Here is a 20,096-nt window from a genome sequence, read left to right as displayed (position 1 = left end):
AACAAGTGGTATCGGAGCACTTTCTTGGGCAAAGCGGAGAATTTTTTTTAAAGTTTTTTTAGGATTTTTTTTTGGGCGGCGAGTTTGCAGATCAGATCTATATGTTTTGGAGCAAAATTTGCAAAATCTAATTGCAGATTTGGATTGTTTGTGAAAAAATACCCAAGTTCAAAAAAAAAATCAAACGAATCGGAGTCCGGATGAGGGAAATATTGATGATTTAAAAATTAGTTGGGTTGCAGACATCTTTTTTCGGGGCGACGAGTTTGCAGTGCAGATATGTATGTTTTGGTGCAAAATCTGTAGAATCTAATTGCAGATCTGGATTGTTTGTGAAAAAATACCCAAGTTAAAAAAAAAAACAGTCAAATCGGGGTCCAGATGAGGGAGATATCGCTGATTTAAAATCAACTATTTTTTAGCAATTTTTTTGTGACGGCGGGACAGTTGCAGCACGGAGCTGCAATTCCAGTGCCTAGATCGGGATTTCTACCACATGGGAAGATGCAGAATGGTCATTCCATTTCCGAAAACAGGTCATAATAAAGATTCTGAGCAATATTGACTAAACTGCGACCACTTTAAATTTTCGCCAAGTAAGTGATTTTTTTTTCAGTGTCGTCTAGCAAGATGTTTTTTACAGGAAAAGATGATAGCCCAACTATTGAAGAATTCATACAGAATCGAAAGTTCACATATGGGGAACTTTGGAAGGTTTCAGTGTGGCTTGGTTTCAAAGATGAGGTTGTCAAATGGTGGTTCTCACTTGACAACAAGCAGTGGTTCAAACTTTCAGATGCAGAATTTGAAAGAGTCATTTTAGACAAATGGTCTCGTGCTAGAAAAAAGGAGAATGAGACACGTAAGGGGTTATTTTCTACTGGTGTCTCCTTATTGCAGGTTCATGGATTGATTCAGAAGGAGAAGATGATTGTGTCTATAAATCCTAGCTGCAAGCATAATTTTATCAATGTTAATTTGACAAAAAAATTGCAAGTTCCAGCCAAACACATTGAAAACACACAGGTTGATAATGAGGACGTTCAAGTTTATAAGGATTTGAAGCTTTCTATGGATAAGTATGTGTTGCATGGTGATTTTTATACTTCAGATATGTATAACATGGATGTTGTTTTGGGATATCCTTGGATGGAATCCATGGGTACTATCAATATTAATGTGCAGAAAAAATTCATAAAGCTCTGGTATAAAAAGAAGAAAATTACATTGCAGGATATTTCCATTAAGCCATAAACAAAGACTAAGGAGGCAGTAACACAAAGCTCTAATGAAACTTACACATCAGATGATGAGCCTTTAATGATCGACAATCAAACACAAATAGAAAAACAGGTAGAGGCCAAGGAGGTTGAAGTAGAAAATGTTACATCGGATGAGGACTCAGTGGTTGAAGTAATATTGGAAGAAAAGAAACACCAGCAGGCACCACAACATGTACCAGCTACCAATCAGGCTCCATTCAGTGGTGAACTAAAGAAAAAGACACCGTGGGTTAAAACTTCAGCATATCACCACCCACATCACCCCGCAAGAAAACAACCAACAAGATGGCAACAAATTAGCCACAAAGACAACAACCTCGACATGACAGATAGAGAGGAGCGACGATCCACCTACTACACATCAACACAAAAGAGCCGCGAGGGTCAGCTTCCATCTCAAGCGAGCGAGGCACCAACGAGATCGAGGGTTCACCTTTCTCTTGGATGGCTAGATGCACGTGCATGGTACCAGTGGACTACTCTTTTGAGTAGATCTTATTATTTGTGTTCTTCCCATGTTTCGGGGACGAAACATGTTAAGGGGGGTGGAATGTAGTATACTTAGGGGAGATAATATGGGGTACAAAGGGAGGTACCCAAGGGAATAATGTAATAATGGGATGGGCCATAGTAATAAATAAAGTGGTTAACCCGTATCAGTAAGGGACCATAAGTAGTTAACTATAATGTAATAAGTCCATGGTATTAGATAGATGGTATTGAGGGAACCATGGTAATGACCGTTGGTATTGTATGTATGAGGCCTATATAGAGGCTAGAGACTCCCCATTGAGAGATCTCAAGGATTATTGTATGAACAGACATATGGCTTGTAGAGTGTTCTCCTTCCTTAAGGAGTGAATATATGGTGTTGCCCTACCTTAAGGGTTTGATATCAATAAAGTGAATCATTTCTATCTATTTCGATCTTATTATTCTTGGGTTTATTTATATTCTCATATATTTTCTGGGTTAGATCTATAACAAAATACAACATAGCAACCTCACTTTCTAGTTGGGTATTTTCTCATAAGGGTTTCCTAAGGCAAATCTCTGTGTTTTATTGAGGATGGTATTTGTATGTATTTATATTTCCTATTTCTCACATTTTAGCTAGTTTAATTAATTAAGCAAAAAATTAGCTAACTAAAGAATATGAAATCTAAGAAAAAATTAACATTAAAGATTTCAATAATTTTATCATATGTGTTGTGATGATTTTTTCCAATGGAATATCCATGACAATTTATAGATCAAGAATTAAAAATATAACAACCCAATATGGATGAGATGTGTAACATATACTTATAAATAAATAAATAAATTCAATAATATAAAAAAGGAAAATTTAAGAAAGAATATCAAAATCTAATTAACATGCACACATACAAACACTAACATAAGTCAATATTAACTTGAGATATTTTAAGTAACAAAATATTTGTTTCTCAATTTTTTTTTATCCCTCTCATTATTAAATATATTTGAATTTAAAATGAATATTTAATAAATTTGAATTTAAAATAAATCTACATTAATTTTATGAGAATTATATGGCAAACATATTTATTATATTCCTACTTAAAGAAGCAATATTGGGAAAAACAATGTTATACCATTCCAATTACATCCCTGATCAAAACATATTATTTTAATGGAAAAGATTAATTACATGTGTTATACATGATGGCACACAAATTCGTAATTGTTTTTTAAATTTTATTAATATTAATAATATTATTATTATTATTATTTTATAAAACTACGTTTATAAATCATAAAGCATATACATTAGTTTGCGCCCCAAATATGCCAAGTTATAACCTATTTGTTTTCTGTAAACTTTAGTTTTTCATATAGAAATAATGGCATATAATGTGCACAGTTCTTTTAATAAAAAGTTGTCAATTGGGTGTAGTTCTAATGGTTGTGATGTTGTACATCTGAGATAATAGTGGTTAGCTATCAATGCTAGAGCATCTAAGATAAATGTTTTTGGGGTTCTTGTTTTGATATGGGAGACCAATGAATAAAACAAATATAGAACTGATATACCTAACCCTTTGAATAATATCAATATCTTAGTAAAGGGCTGCTATAAAATTTCACACTGTGATAAAGCTTGAATAGTGGTGAGCAGAAAACGAAAAATAATATGATTATCACAATTCTCAGATAGATAATTACATAATCATAAGTATGAAAACCTCTAACCGATGTTCAGAAGGTTCAAGAGAATATGCTTATGCTTACAACAAGATGCTGATGATTTATTGATTCAGAGGGAATTAATTAAACAGACAATCCATTAATCCATTCTCTTTAATGATTATCACTTCAGAAAGCTTATAGGAATAGATTGAAACACAATTATTCCTACCTAGTTATCTCTGTAAAGTCATAAGAATATGAAGAAAAACATAATGAGTAATACTGGAAAAACTTACATGAAACACAAACTGTGAAAAACACAATTCAGAATCCTTTTCTTTGTTTTGAGGCTCCAAAAAAGTCACGTACATCAAATATCTAGAAATGCTTCATCAAGGGTGCAACCAGGTTCAAAGTTGAATAATGAGTAATGACCAATGAACAATGAACCCTTTGATAACTCGAGAAGAGAGTTATTTATAGAAAAATAAGAACATATCCTAAACTGTTTAAGGATTTATTTTAGGAAAAGGAAGAATCTTCATGCAAGAAGACATAGACAGCTATTGAACTGCTTCTTGATGTCCCTGTTATTTAGGTTCTGATGACTTTGGTTTTTGATATTTTTCCTTTTAAGCTACTCGTTTGTTTGATCTTTACGTTGGACATGATGTTCACTTATGATATTTCATTTGATACACTTTGACCTTTGTGAATATCCTTTACTTTGTCCGTTTACCTTTACTGTACATTTCAAGTTTTTACTGTATATTTCAACAGTAAATCATTTAACTTTTATGTCTCAGCATTAGGTAATTTGGATTTTGATCGTCTCGTTTGTCCTTAACTGTATGCAGTATTTTGAATTCATTTTCTTGTAAACCTGGAACAACAGGTTTCATATGATCACCTGCAAAACACAACAAATGTTAAGAAAAACACAGGTTGGCAGGGAGGGCCGAAATGGCTTCATTTTGAGTTGAAAGGTCTATGGAAGGAGTCTAGAGTGTTATCGGAAGGTAAACAATGGTTATATGGGTTGTAGAGGCTTAGGGTGGTGCAGGAGGGTTTATACAGGTTTTTATGTGTAAATGGGCGAAAAGAGCGAAGGTGAGGGTTTAACGTTTAAACAGGTAAACGTTCAACTTTTCAAAATTTTGGCACAAAGCAGAGTGAATAAGGAATACCGCATTCGGGAGTACGGTGGAGTGGTAAGCGGAGCCATCGCACCGCTTTTGTGGCAAAGGTGGTTTTTAGAGGGGGTCACCCGATCTACTCCATTGGCTGACACGTAGCACTGGGGGGTTGGCGCAAAACCACCTTATCGGGCGGGTAAGGTTTGGTCATCGAGCCAACCCGATATGGATGTGGTGCATTGGGTGAGAGTGCCTTTGATCTAACGGTGGCCGAGCAATAAAGTAGTGCGGAGGAAAAAGGGAAGAGAAATGGAGGGGCCCGGTGGGTTAATTACGACGGTATCAGGGTTAATTACATGTTTAAACTCAGATTAGGCGATTCGGATGATTAACGGAGGTTTAATTAACTTTATTGTGAATTGATAAGTTAATGGGTTTTGTCGAGTTTCAGGTGAAAATACATAGTTTTATAGTTAAAACCAAGGTTTGGGGATATTACGTAAAAGGACTTAATAATATACGGGAATGGGTATTTTAGGGATTTAATATATCAAATTAAAAGTTAATACGAATATGAGCGGAAAGGAGATATGCTAAGTATAATGTAAATTTGGAATTATATGCTCGTCATCCACATACATTAGTACTTAGGATAAAACTCATTTTGTGGGTTTTTGGGGTATTTGTGAGTGAAAGGGGAATTAACATGGGATTTCCATTTTTCCTAGGCAAATGGTGTTTAGCCTTAGGAAAAGGGGTTTTTTAGGGAAATGAAGAAAAATGACTTTTGTGAAGGGAATTCCAATATTTAATACCTATAAGTCATTAAGCCGAGGGTCCGGTCCCACCAGAAGTCAGAGAAATGCTCTGAGCCTTTATGACTGAAGGTTTTAGTATTGGAGAACATTTGGGAAGGGGAAATTAATAAGTATGTAGTGGAAGATGAGATGAAATGAGGGGGAAGTTAACTAATCAATTGTGAACTTCAGCAAGCTTTCTTCTACTTACCCTTTGCTTATCCTAACATTTTTCTTCACTTAATGGGTGCATTTAAGCTAGCAAACTCTTTTCTTTTTCCTTTTTCTTTTGAAAAGCAAACTATCTAATTCTAACCTTATAACATCCAAGGGCTCAGATTAAACTAATGAGCTCCTTATTATTCTCTACCTAACTACTGATCTACCAAGATTAAACAGTTTGGCTAGATCTTTATTCTCTAATTATAAACATGAAATTTAAAACATGAAGCAATCAAGATTAAACTATTTGACTGTCATGGGTTGTGGCATTTATGACAAGCTACACACAACCATTATTTTGTAGAAAAAGGTAAAATAGTAGTGGCATTTGAACTTGCGCACATTTAGAGTTTATTTCTTATTCTTTTCTCTCTAACTTAACATTTTGTTTTTGCCTTGATTTTTTAGGCCATCTAACCTAACATTTTCTTTGATATGGACATATTTATTCAAAAAATTTCCTAACATTTTTTATTCAATATTCTTTTTGTCCATATCCTATATTAACATTTTGTATATACATTTTCATTTTTTGCTTAATTTATTCTAACTTATCAGAATCAAAAAATGCTACAACATTGAGAAAACATGTTACCCTCCCCATATTGATTTAAATCCCATTTTTTGATGTTGTTTTTAGTGACTTGTGTTTTTGACTTGGTATTGTGCCTTGAAGAATCTAGGATTTACCCAAGTACCATCCTCAAAATGAGGAGAAGTATTTGGGAGGTTTACCCTGAGATATATTACCCGAAGAAGAAAAAAAGGAATACAAAATGTTAATTGTGATTTTTTTGTATAATGTGTTTATAAACAATCACAATATTAATATTATTTTAATGAAAAATGAATGACACTTTTGTAAGATTATTCACACCACCATGTAGATAACTACAATTAAATTTTGATGGGGAAGTCCTATGATTTGTCGGGGGTTCAACCATCCACAAATTTGACCATGATTTAACAAAGTGAAATTGGCATTAAAATGTGCATAGCTTAAATGCCAAGCCTCTTTCCAAGTCAAAGGAGACACAATATTAGGTACAATATAAATTTTAGGCCCCATGTGCCTGGTCATTTTCCATCTGCTACTAAAATATAGTTACCAAGCCATAATATTGTTAAATGTTCACCTCCAAATAATTAGATTATCTAGATGCCAAGAAAACTATCAACAAATAAATTTCTTTTATTATAGTAATATATATTCATCAATTTTTTCCATAGAAAAATACACCAATCATTATAAAGACATGTTGATCATAATGTGTAGATTATAACATGCTTATTATATTATATCAGGCATAATATTTTGATTGATATAATAATATGTTTAGATTACCATCAATCAACATAATATCATATTAATCAACATAATATCATATTGATCATAGTATGTCAAATAAACTATACCATATACTCAACCAATACCTACAAAGTTAGCCTTATTATAATGTTCGAAATGTGCTAAGAAATCAATTGATATTACAATATTGATCATAATAATTCAGTTTATGTAAGAAAACAATCATTAAAATTCATCTATATAATTGGAATAAAACAATATAAATAATAATATGCTCCCATGTTGATTCATCTCACCACCTTTCATCATAATATTATCATAAATGATATTAATTGCATTTACTAAACCTAATATATGTGAATTGAAACCATGTAATGCACTAAAATCATCATTATGTGTATACATATTGGTTCACATCATAAACTCTAATCCATTTGTTACATCAATTAATTAATATAGATATTTATACCAATTAATAACAGTAATACCCTGTGTTGATTCTCCTCGATGGGCAGTTCACATTGTACAAGAGGGGGCCTTGGGGGTCAAGTTTGCCACCCTGTGACATGATGGGCATTTATGAACAGGGGGTACAACTCATCTCCAACATGCATCTGCATGCATCCCACTAGATGGCCATTTATGGCTATTTATACATGCAACTAGCCTTGTCTTGGGTATTTTGGGTGGAAGCTCGGAGCAGAGAAGAGGTCAAGGATTCGACCCCCCTGGTGGTGGTGGTGGTGGTGGTTCGAATTTCCTTGGATGGAAAAAGGTCGCTTGTATGGGATTCTGATTCTTATGCATTGAGGTTTGTGATTTATATGGTGTTGAAGAAGTGGAGGTGGGATGGCTATGTCCTTCTACGAGTGGAGCTTTTGTTGTGGCTTCTGGAATTTGTTTGTGAAGGTCAGTGGAGAGAATTCACTATCTATTTTGGTGAGGCGATTCATGTTACTTTCCTCCTGTTCTTGATTCGTTGTTTGTATGTTTTCCTTGGTGTTAGGGTCCTATAATAATAGGATTCATCATTTTGAATTGGCAATGATTAGTCTTGTAATATTGTACATTCTTTTTCTTTTTGAAAAATGTTTTCCCATATTAAAAATAAAAATTTAAAGAGGGTAAGTCCTAAAAGAAAAATCAAAGGACTAAAAGAAAAGGATCAAAAAAGAAAATAAAATATGAACCCCACGAAAAAGAGATAAAAAATAGATTCTGAAAGTGATGCAAATTCAAATGTCACTACTTTTTACTTTTCCTTGCAAAATAAGATTGTGTGCAACTTGTCAAAAATGCCACAATCCATGATGGTCAAAAAGTTTAATCTTGATTCATTCATGCTGATAGATAGAGAAGAAATATCTAGCCAAACTGTTTAATCTTGGCAGATCAATAGTTAGGTAGAGAATAATAATGAGCTCATCAATTTAATCTGAGCTATTGGAAGTTATAAGATTAGAATTAGACAGTTTTCTTATCAAAGAAAAAGAAATAAAGGGTCGGCAAGCTTAAATGCACCCAATAAATGAAGAGAAACTGCTAGGGTAAGTAAAGGGTAGGTAAAAGAGGTTTTGGAATGCACAAGGTTGCTAGTTCAAATGCACCTTCATGTGCAGGAAAAATTATCAAAGAAAGAGGACATTCACAAAAGTCATATATTACTTTGGGGTATTTACCCTAAAAAAGTTCGATATAATATTAGGCCTGAATACTAAAGCTCATTCACTAATTTCCCCTCATTTGACTAAACCCCTACATGTCTAGTTTATTAATTTCCCTTCATTTCCCCTTCATTACTTTTCATTCCCTAGTATTTTTCACCTTCTTGATTCCAAATGACCCTTCCCTTTTCATTTCCCCTTATTGTAACACATTTCCATTGTAAAAACCCTTTCCCTTCATTTTAACCATTTTCCCCTTTATTTCACACATTTCCCTAGACATTTCCATTTAAAAATCATTCCCCCCTTATCAATTTCCCTTTTCTATTTAAACCCACTAAAACCCCTTTATCCTAAGTTTAAATAATGTATCGAGCCCCATTGAAAAACCTCCCTGATACCCTTTTAACTTATATCCCTAGTATATTTTTTCCCGGGTCCCACATTTTATTAATACCCATCGCATATATTACTTCCCTCTACATTTTAATTAAAAACCCAACCCCACACCCCAACTCATCCCTCGCAACCCTGCCACACGATAATCCTCCAATCACCCACCTCCAGATCCAATGGTTCGCATCCCATATCGCGTGCTCCCAAATCCGATCCTTAACATCCCAAAAGCACGCGAGATTCACAGTTTTTCCCGATCGCCCTTTTGCTACGTGGCAACCCCACGTTTTATTGCATCCTCTGAAAAAATACCACCCACCACTCAAAAGCAGTGCAATGAACCATAATATCGCCTCCCCACATAAGGTTGAAACCGCCAACTATTCAAACATTAACCCCGCGTCCAAAGGTTAACCACTGTTGGTTAAAAACCAAAAATCCGCCCTTTCCATTCTTTTCACTGATATTTTGTTGCAAAGAACCTCTGTCGACCAATTCCAAAGCGCTAGAATACCTCCTGAACCATTTTGAGCCATTTTTCAACCACAATTCAAACATGATTACCAGAAGATGCTGCAGACTCCAATTTAAAGCAACATAAAGACTATTGAAGCCTCAAAAAGCCTCCGTTGCCCCCAGAGAACCTGTCTGCATACCAAATCTTCATTTTCTAGGTATTCCTGAAAGTACCAGAAAGGCCCTGTACTTAAAGCTCTGCACAATATTTATAATAGGAAGCTAAGATGGATGGCGTGGAAGCTAAGATGGATGGTTTAAAGAAAGGCGTGGAAGCTAAGATGGATGGTTTAAAGAAAGATGTAGAAGCTAAGATGAATTACGTGGAAATTAAGATGAATGGCGTGGAAGCTAAGATGGATGGCATGGAAGATAGGATGGATGGTTTAAATAAAGGCGTGGAATCTAATATGGATGATTTAGAAGAAAAACTTAAAGGAAACATGGAAGATTTGAAGACAGATTTGACAAAGTTTCTACAAGAAATTCTTACTAATGGCGAAAGGGTAGTAAAGGAAACTCATGACGTGAACAAAATAAATGTTAATCATGATTTCATAGACTCTAACATTGGATCTAAGACCCACCATTTTCCAAAGATCGATATGAGGAAGTTTGATGGCAAGGATCTTGTAACGTGGATACTACATATGGAGCAATATTTCGATCTCCATAATGTGAAAAACACACAAAAGGTAAGCATTGCAACTTTATATTTGGAACAAAATCAATTTGTATGGTATTAATGGCTTTGCTCTCATAAACAAATTGTCACTTGAGATATTTTATGAATGAAATGATAGCACATTATGAGGATACAAAAAGCACCACTTTTTTGAGCCAATTGATAAATCTCAAACAAAAGGGTCCAATGGTGGAGCACATTGAGGACTTCCAAAAATTGAATATAAGGTAAAAGATATTCTAGAGGAGCATAGGATTGATGTGTTCATAGGGACTTTAAGGGATAACATCTAACATGAGGTTCGCCTTTGGGAACATGATTCGTTGGAGAAGGCATTCAGGTTGGCAAGAAAAATGGAAAGCAAAATTATGGCAACAATGTTACAAATCAATTTGGGCACATCATTCCCATCATCCAAATCAGTGCTTTAGGGCTCATCAAACCCTAATTTCAGTTACTACATGCCCTAAACAAGTCAACCTTTTGAATGCCTCCTTCCCAAATAATTTCATGGCCTGAAGACATCCTGAAATGACCTCTAGAGGGACCAGCGCAGTTAGGCCCATGCAAGGGTGCAATATAGAGAAGTTGAGTCCATGCTAGGGTGCTTTGCAGAGCACTTAGGCCCTCTTTGACCTACGCTGGGAGAGTTTGAGCGAAATTCACATAGGGTTTGTGGAATATTCTTATCTTCTGGAGCCTTCTAGATGATTCCCACACTTATCATCTCCTATGAGCTCGAAAATGGACGAGGAATGAGTTAAGATACATCCTATCCTCTCATCCTTTCCTCCATGGAAACTAATTCTAAGTATGGAAGACCATTCAATACCCTCATTAATGACAAAACCTCCTCCATCTTCCTCTAAATTGAGCACTCATTGAAGTGATCAAGGGTTGGCCTTTGATTATTGTAAGGAGATATTGTTAGTTTGAGAATTGAGACTATTGTAAGTGACTTCGAATCAGGCTTCATGGTTGTAATTCTTCCTTCTATTCAATAAAGTATTTGCACCTTTTTCCATATGCTTATCTTGATATGTGATGCTTATATGTGTGAATGTATTTGATTCCATTTACTTGTAATCAATAGATCTTTTGCTTTGATTGGTTCTTTGTCTTCTGTTGATATTTACAGGTACTTCTCAAGCGTGTTAAGTACGGGAAGGAGCGACAGTATCGATACAAAGGAGACAAGAGGAAAGCAAAAGTGCAAGTAGGTCCTCTCATTCTCTTTGTCTTAACTATTGTTTATAGAGAAAGGTTAAAGTGTTTTAAATTGTTGTTCTAGATATAGCTACTGTCTAGGGAATTAACAAACAAGGAAGCCTACCACTCACAATTATAAACATGGAAGTGTTGTTGCCCCTAGCCTTCCATAACCTACAAGGTTGACACCACAACAAATGGAAGAAAATAGAGGAAAATGGCTTTGTTACAGTTGTGATAGAAAATACACTAAAGGTCATAAGTGTGTTGAGAATAAATTATTTAACATAGATTGTGAAGAGGAGGAAGAAAAGGAACAAGAAACATCAAAAGAAGAGGATATACACCAGGAACAAACCCTAGAGAAATAATAAATGAATCTGACCATATCTTGTAATGCATTGGCTGGAATTATCACTCCTCAAACTATCAATATAGAAGGACATATCAAGAAGAAAAAGGTAATAACGTTTATTGATTCAGGTAATACCCATAATTTTATTCATTGTAAGATATCCAAGTAATTGAATTGCTTCCTATATCCAGCACTAGAGTGTCAAGTGATGGTTGCAAGTGGAGGAACCATAAATTGCTTTGGAAAGTGCCATAATATCAAGTTATCCATGGGAGAATATGTATTGAATATCCCAATTCTTTCCATTCCAATGGGTGGTGCTGATGTTGTACTAGGAGTCCAATGGCTACAATCCTTGGGTACAATAGCTTTTAATTTTCAAGAACTTTTCATGAAATTTTCTTCAGACGGAAAGGAAGTTAAATTTATGGGTGTCGCAGGGAAACTGGGAAAGATAATCAGCTCTAACGGAATGACAAAGATTCTAAATAAAGAACAACAAGGTGTAATTGCACAATTATGTTCGCTAGAGGTACCCACATTGAAATCATCTATTTCTCCAGATCTCCAAAAAGTCTTGGAAAATCATGCCAAGGTATTTGAGACTCCCAAAGGCCTCCCACATATTCATGATCATGATCATGCTATTCATTTGATTCTAGGAAGTGTTCCTCCAAACATCAGGCCTTACAGATATCCCTATGCCAAAAAGAGTGAAATTGAACGTGTGGTTGCATAAATGTTAGAGGCTGGTATAATTCAAAATAGTCAAAGTTCTTTCTATGCTCCAATAGTATTGGTTCACAAGAAGGATGGATCATGGTGCATGTGTCCGGGTTATAGGGAGCTCAAAAATCTCATTATTAAAAATAAATTTCCCATTCATGTCATTGATGAATTATTGGATGAATTGCATGGATCAATTTACTTCACCAAGTTGGATCTTCATTCAAGATATCATCAAATTATAATGAACATTGAAGACATTACGAAAACAACATTTAGAACTCATGAGGGTCATTATGAATTTTTGGTCATGCCTTTTGGCCTTACCAATGCACCTTCTACATTTCAAGGTTTAATGAATTCCATTTTCAAACCTGTCCTTAGAAAAATTGTTTTAGTATTTTTTGATGATATAATAATCTACAACAAGTCTTGGAAGGATCATGTTCAACATTTTGACAAGGTGCTCAAAATATTTTAGGAGAAACAATTATATGCAAAAATCTCCAAATGTTTATTTGGAGTACAAGAGGTGGAATATTTGGGTCATATTGTATCTCATGAAGGTGTTAAGGTAGACCCTAGAAAAATTAAAACCATTAAGGAATGGAAAATCCCCACATCCATAAAGCATCTGCGAGGATTTCTCGGGTTGATAGGGTATTATCGCAAGTTTGTTAAGAATTATTGGAGAATATCAGCACCTCTAACAACATTATTGAAGAAAGATGCATTTTCATGGAATCCAGAAGCAACTAAGGCCTTTGAACAGCTTAAAGAGGCAATGTGCCAAGCACTGGTATTAGCTACGCCGGACTTCACAAAAAACTTTTATTGTGGAATGTGATGCCTGGGGAAATGGAATTGGTGTTGTTTTAATGCAAGACGAAAAACCCATTTCTTTCTAAAGTCGTCCAATCAAAGGAAAGTATTTACACAAAGATATTTATGAGAAGGAAATGTTGGCAATACTACATGCACTTAAGAAATGGTGGCCCTACCTAATGGGAAGACACTTCAATGTAAAAATGAATCATGATAGTCTTAAATACTTTTTAGAACAAATATTATCTTCAAAAGAGCAACAAAAATGGGTCACAAAGATGTTGGGTTATGAATATGAAATCATCTAAAAAAAAGGAAGCAAAATGTTGTGGCAGATGCACTCTCAAGAAAAGATGAGGATGTGGAAGCATTTCTTTGTGCCATTTCTATTATCCAACCATATTGGATAAACGAGGCAAGGGATGAATGGAAGAATGAAAAAGAAGTGTGGGCACACATTCAAAAGTTACAACAAGATCCCAGTACATCTGATACATTTAGCTGGAAAAATGATTCGTTATGGTACAAAGATCGCTTATACCTATGTAAGAATTCCCAACTCAAACAAAAGATTCTTATGGAATTACACACCTCTCCCTTAGGAGGGCACTCAAGATTTTTAAGAACTTACCACAAGGTTAAGAATGATTTTTTTTGGGATGGCCTTAAATCAGATATTCAAAAGTTTGTGGTGGAATGTTTGGTTTGCCAACAAAATAAAGTTGAAACAATTGAGACCCCATGTATATTACAACCTTTATCCATTCCAAGCGAACGTTGGGAGGAGGTTTCAATGGATTTTATCACAGGTTTATCGAAGTCCGAAGGAAAGAGTGTTATCATGGTGGTAGTTGACAGACTTACCAAGTATGCACACTTTTGTGCATTATCTCATCCATTTATTGTAAGCGACAAAGATCCCATTTTCACTGGAAATTTTTCGACATAATTATTTTCTTGTCTTAGTACTCATTTAGCTCATAACTCATCTTATCATCCTCAATCTGATGGACAAACTAAGATATTAAACAAATGTTTGGAAGGATATATTCATTGCTTTGTATCTGATGAATAGACACAATGGGTCAAATGGTTTCCTCTCGGTGAATGGTGGTATAACACTTCCTTCCATACTGCGGAAAACTGACCCCATTTATGGCACTTTATGGATATCATCCACCGTCCATCACATCATATTTAAGAGAAAATTATAAGGTTCAAGCAGTGGAAGATCACATCGAGTATCAACAACAAGTTCTCCAACTCTTAAAGGATAACCTCACTTTGGTGCATAATAGAATTAAACAACAAGCATATCAACATCGCAACGAAAGAAGTTTTGATGTAGGTGATTGGGTATTCATACGGCTACAACCATATAAAAAAATGTCCCTCAAGAAAGCTAAGAAGGATAATAAATTATCACCAAAGTATTATGGTCCATACAAGGTGTTGCAAAAGATAGGTACTATGGCATAAAAATTGGAGTTTCCTGCAGCTTCCTGAGTGCACCCAGTTTCCCATGTTTCATGATTAAAGAAGGTTATAGGTGGCAAGCTCCGAGTTCAAAAAATATTGCCAGAACTTGATGAGGAAGGAAAAATCATATTGGAACCTAAATAATTCACAGAAACAAGAACTCGACAACTACGAAATCGATCAATTTCAGAGTATCTCATCAAGTGGAAGAACTTACCCGCTGAAGATTCCACATGGGAGGATTAGAATTTTATACAAAAGTATCCAGAACTACGCAAGCGTTGAGGTCAACACTTTTTTGAAGGAGAGGGGCATATTAGGTCCCTATAATACCAGTGATTCCCCCATTACTATTGTCATTGTAGCCCTTATTGTTATGGTTGTTACCCTATTGTCCCCATATTGTTATTATTGTGCCCCATAGAATCCCACTATTGTTATCTTTGTGTCCTTGTATTATTATTGTTACGTTGGCTTTGATTATATTGTGACCCCTTAGACTCCTATATATAGAAAGGAGGTTTTGTCATTTGTATCATCCAAGAATTGTTCATTTGTGTAATGTAAAGGAGCTTCCCCACTCGAAGAGGCTAATTTCTAAGTCATTGATCTATCTTTTCTATCTTTTTGTGAGTTGGTTTCATAACACAGAGTCACTGCTGCTAGCAGGCATCCATAGCCTCTATAAGGTTTCCTTTTAACCCTTACATGAGCCAATATCATTGACTTATATTTATAACATTTTTTTCATCAAAAAGGTCATTGTTCTAACATGATGACCAGATAATAACAATGCCACTCACCAGATCATAACAAAGTGAACAAGCTGACTCATAATGAGACCTCCTGCCCTTTGAAATTTAGTGTCAAAAAGGCCATTACCCTAGTGTGGTAGCCATAATGGGAATGTCACTTATGTTAATCTCCTATGATCGAGGTAGGCTGGCTCGTGATGAGACCCCCTATCCCTTTGAGAAAAAATAGGTTGGCATATTTCCACAATTGTTTTTGTTATTAAGGGAGGCTCATCAACTCCTTAAGAGTTAGGGATGGTGTAATAAGTAAGAAAAATACCAATGAAAATATACCTTAGTTCCTTTATTATGTTTTTGAAGGGAACCACCATTTGAGTGTGTAGGAAAAGGAAAACCGGTATGGTGGTGATAAATCATGAACAATTTATAATATGTCTAAAAAACCAGGCATAGAGCATATATATACATGGATGAGACATGTCAAATTAAAAAGTAAATATATTCACCAAAGGGTAAAAAAATCATGATAATCTAAAGATTAATGCTTTTTAAAGGTTTAAATCGAAATTCATAACCAACAGAATGACTAACTTGTACAGAACAACAATTGGCTGAAGGGAACAACAACACTTCTTTGGAAGTGAAAAAAAACATTCTTTTGAAAGGGAACAACAATTGTTTCTTTGGAAGGGAACAACAAGCCTTCTTTGGAAAGGGAACAACAACTGTTTCTTTGGAAGGGAGCAATAAGCGTTTCTTCGGAAGGGAACAACAACTGTTTCTTTGGAAGGGAACAACAAGCGTTCTTTTGAAAGGGAACAACAACTGTTTCTTTGGAAGGGAACATCAAGCACTTCTTCGAGAAGGAACATCAACTGTAATGAAGGGGAGAGTAGCCGTGACTTCGAAGAAACAACAAATGTACCTTAGAAAAACATCTGATTAATAAGAAACAATGTCTGTACCAAAATTTCAACATGATGAAAGGAAACAAAGAAAGAAAAAAAAAGAAAAGAAATTTTTTAACCTAATTTCAAGAAAAATATATACATTATTCATAAAATAGGGAAAAACAATTTTCATGGAAATGAAGCCACTGGGTTACCATCCCCTACAGCTACGACTTGAAGAGTAGGATCATTACTTACCTACTGATAAAAAGAATCCCTTGTGAGTGACTGATGATAGAGGCATATATGATGTCCATTCAACAAAAAAGGAGCACTAGACTCGTCGATGGTGATTAAAGTCATGGTGCCATTGTCATGCACTTCATAAGGTCCGAGCCACCTTGTCTGCAATTTCTCGTGAAAGTCATGGAATCTGGAGTCATACAGGAGCGCCCAATCACCTTTCTAAAATGATTTCCTTTTAATAAGCCTATCGTGCCACTTAACCCTTTTCTGTTGAATAATAGCTGTGCGTTGGAGAGCAAGTAAGTGTGCTTCATCTAGTTCATTTAATTGTTGTAGGGGTTGTGTTTGGGCCTCTGTAAGATCCATTCCAACCTCCTGGGTTGTCTTAAGAGTCTTTATCTCGAATTCTATGGGGAAAATAAGTTCTTTACCGAAAACAAGTTGGTAAGGGGAGTAACTAGTAGTATTGTGCCATGTCATGCGATAGGCCCACAGGGCTTATGGAAGCTTAGAATCCCAATTTTGTCAATTTGTTGAGACTGTTTTCGTTAGGATTGCTTCCAAGACCTTGTTGGTGCTCTCTACTTGCCCATTTTCCTGTGGGTGGTATGGAGAGGTAACTTTGTGTTTGATATGATGATTTCACAGAGTGGTTGAGATTTTATGTCCTGTAAACTGTGGTCCTCTGTCTGTTATTACCTCCCTTGGTAATCCATATCGTACAAATAGTTCAAAGAGAAATTTGATCACTGTTTCTTTCATGGCCTATGGCAAAGCTACTGTTTCTACCCATTTAGTCACATACTCTGTGGTGACCAGTATATAGACCTTTTGATTTGATGGTGGATTAAATGGATCAACAAAGTCTAGTTCCCATCTTTCAAAGGGTTCCACCACCAACTGAGGCTGCAATGGAATTTCATCAATTTAGTCAGGACGACCCATCCTCTGGAAGCTGTCACAAGCATGAACATATTTCTTTGCATCTTTAAATATGGTGGGGTAATAATATCCCATCTGTAGGACTTTACGTCCAGTTCTGCGATCTACAAAGTGTCTGCCACAGGGTTTTTCTTGGAAATCTTGCAGGACATCATAAACCTCATCTTCTCAAATGCACCTTCAAATTTGTAGGTCGAAACCGGTGTGGAAAAGGTACCCGCCAATCCAGGAGAATCGGGCGTTGCATTGGATAATTTGATTCCTTTCCTTTGGTGATAGGTGTTATGGTAATTTTATGACTGCTAAATAATTTTCTACATCTTCATACTAGGGTGCTTTGATCGTTACAGTGAACAAGTGTTCATCCAGGAATTGGTCATCTACTGATAGAGGATTATTTGTCTTAGGCACTTGAGACAAGAAGTCTGCAACAAGGTTTTCTTTTCCTAGCCGATCCTTAATAGTGATATCGAACTCCTGTAGTAACAGTAGCCATCGAGTTACTCGTCCATTGGTGATTGGTTTATTGGCCAAATACCTGATAGCAAAGTGGTTAGTATACAAAAAAACTGGATAGCCTGTTATATAATGTCTAAATTTATTGATAGCATATATAACAACTAGAAATTCTTTTTTTGTTACTGTATAGTTTAGCTCAGCTGTGGTAAGATTTTTGCTAATGTAATATATGGCATAAGGCTTCCTGTCCTCTTCTTATCCAAGAATAATGCCTATAGATGTATTTGATGCATCTGAGGAGATGTGGAAAGGTAACTCCTAGTTCGGTTCTCGCAATACTGCTGCTTTCGAAACCAATTTCTTCAGTTCTGCGAAAGCAATATCACATTTTTCAGACCAGTCAAATTCAAAATTACCCGTCAGAGTATATAAGGGTGTATCTATTTTTGAAATTTTTTCTATAAATCTGCGGTAATACCCTGCATACCCAAGGAAACTGCGTACCTCAGTCTGTGTGCAGGGTGTAGGCAGTGTAAGGATTACCTCTATTTTCACTGGGTCTACCTGGATTCCACCTGCAGAGATATATTATCCCAAAACCACACCTTCGGTCATCATAATGTGGCACTTTTCATGGCTTAAACGTAACCTGGTAGAAATACATCGTTCAAGGACTTTCTCTAGATTCTGTAAAGCCTAATCAAAATCATCTTCGTAAGGGGTAAAATCGTCCATATATACTTCAAGTCCTTCATTAATCAAATTAGAGAAAATACTTAATATCGCCCTCTGAAATGTGGCTGGGATGTTGCATAATCCGAAGGGTAAAAATCTATATGTGGATGTACCCCAAGGGCACGTGAATGTAGTTTTATCCTGGTCTTCTAGGGCAATCTGAATTTGGTTGTAGCCGCTGAAGCCATCAAGGAAGGAGAAAAACTGCTTCCCTGCAGGTGTCAAGGACTTGATCAATAAAAGGAAGAGGGAAATGGTCCTTTTGGGTCGCTTATTAAGCTCTTTGTAGTCAACACAAATTCATCACTTCCCATTTTTCTTGGGAACGACTACCAACGGGGAGACCCACTAACTATCTGAGATGGGATAAATAAAATTTACATCCAACATTTTTTGTAGTTCCTGTTTCACAATTTCTCTGAGGTGCGGATTTAACCTCCTCTGAGGATGTCGGATGGTACAAGCATCTTTCTCAGTATAGATATGATGAGTACATAGCTGAGGGTCAATACCTTTCATATATGAGTATTCCTAGGAAAAAGATTCTTTATATTTCCTAAGAATTTGGATTAGTCTTTGTTCATGATGACTGTCTAGACTATCATTAATGTTAAGAGTTTCTCCTAGTTCAATCTCAACTGTCCTACTATTACGAAGAACAATTGTTGGTATATACTGATCATCAAAGTCCTTCAAGGGGTCTCCTTGTGCCTCATTATCAGGGATGACTTTTAGCATTTTTCATGTTGGATTATTCATAGAAACTGGTATATTAATGAAGCTGCTAATTACATCATCTTCTATTTGATTCTTAAATCCAAGAGCTTCTTCCATTGTGAGAGGAGAGCATATATTTTCTTCCAGATTTCTAGGTGGGTGTAACTGAGGATTTATAATAGAAAGACTTGGTTTGGCTAGAGGATACAAAATAAGATTTTTCACAACATTTCCTTTAGTGGTTGTCATGCCGCCTACGCGACATCCTATGTAAGTGTGTGTTGTTGCTAACCAAGGTTGGCCTAATATCAAAGGATTTCTATCTAGCATACTCATTGGTTAATGACTAGGAAGTCCACAGGATACTCTCAGGAATCAACGAAGACAATTAAATCTTGTAAAGTACCTTCAGGCTTAACTAATGATATGTCGACAAGTTCCAATAAAGTTGAGGTTGGTTCTAAAGATGTAATACCCAAAACATTACAAGTTTCAACAGTCAGAATATTGATGGTTGCTCCAAGATCTACTAGTGTGTTTGGAAAAGTTCAACCTTGTATATGAACAGTCACTACAGGATTTCCTGGGTCTTCATACTT

This window comes from Pinus tabuliformis, chromosome 6 (genome assembly GCF_031772625.1).
Source record: "Pinus tabuliformis cultivar Carrire ecotype Pingquan chromosome 6, CPIR1, whole genome shotgun sequence".
Classification (NCBI taxonomy): domain Eukaryota; kingdom Viridiplantae; phylum Streptophyta; class Pinopsida; order Pinales; family Pinaceae; genus Pinus; species Pinus tabuliformis.
This window is presented reverse-complemented; position numbering follows the sequence as displayed.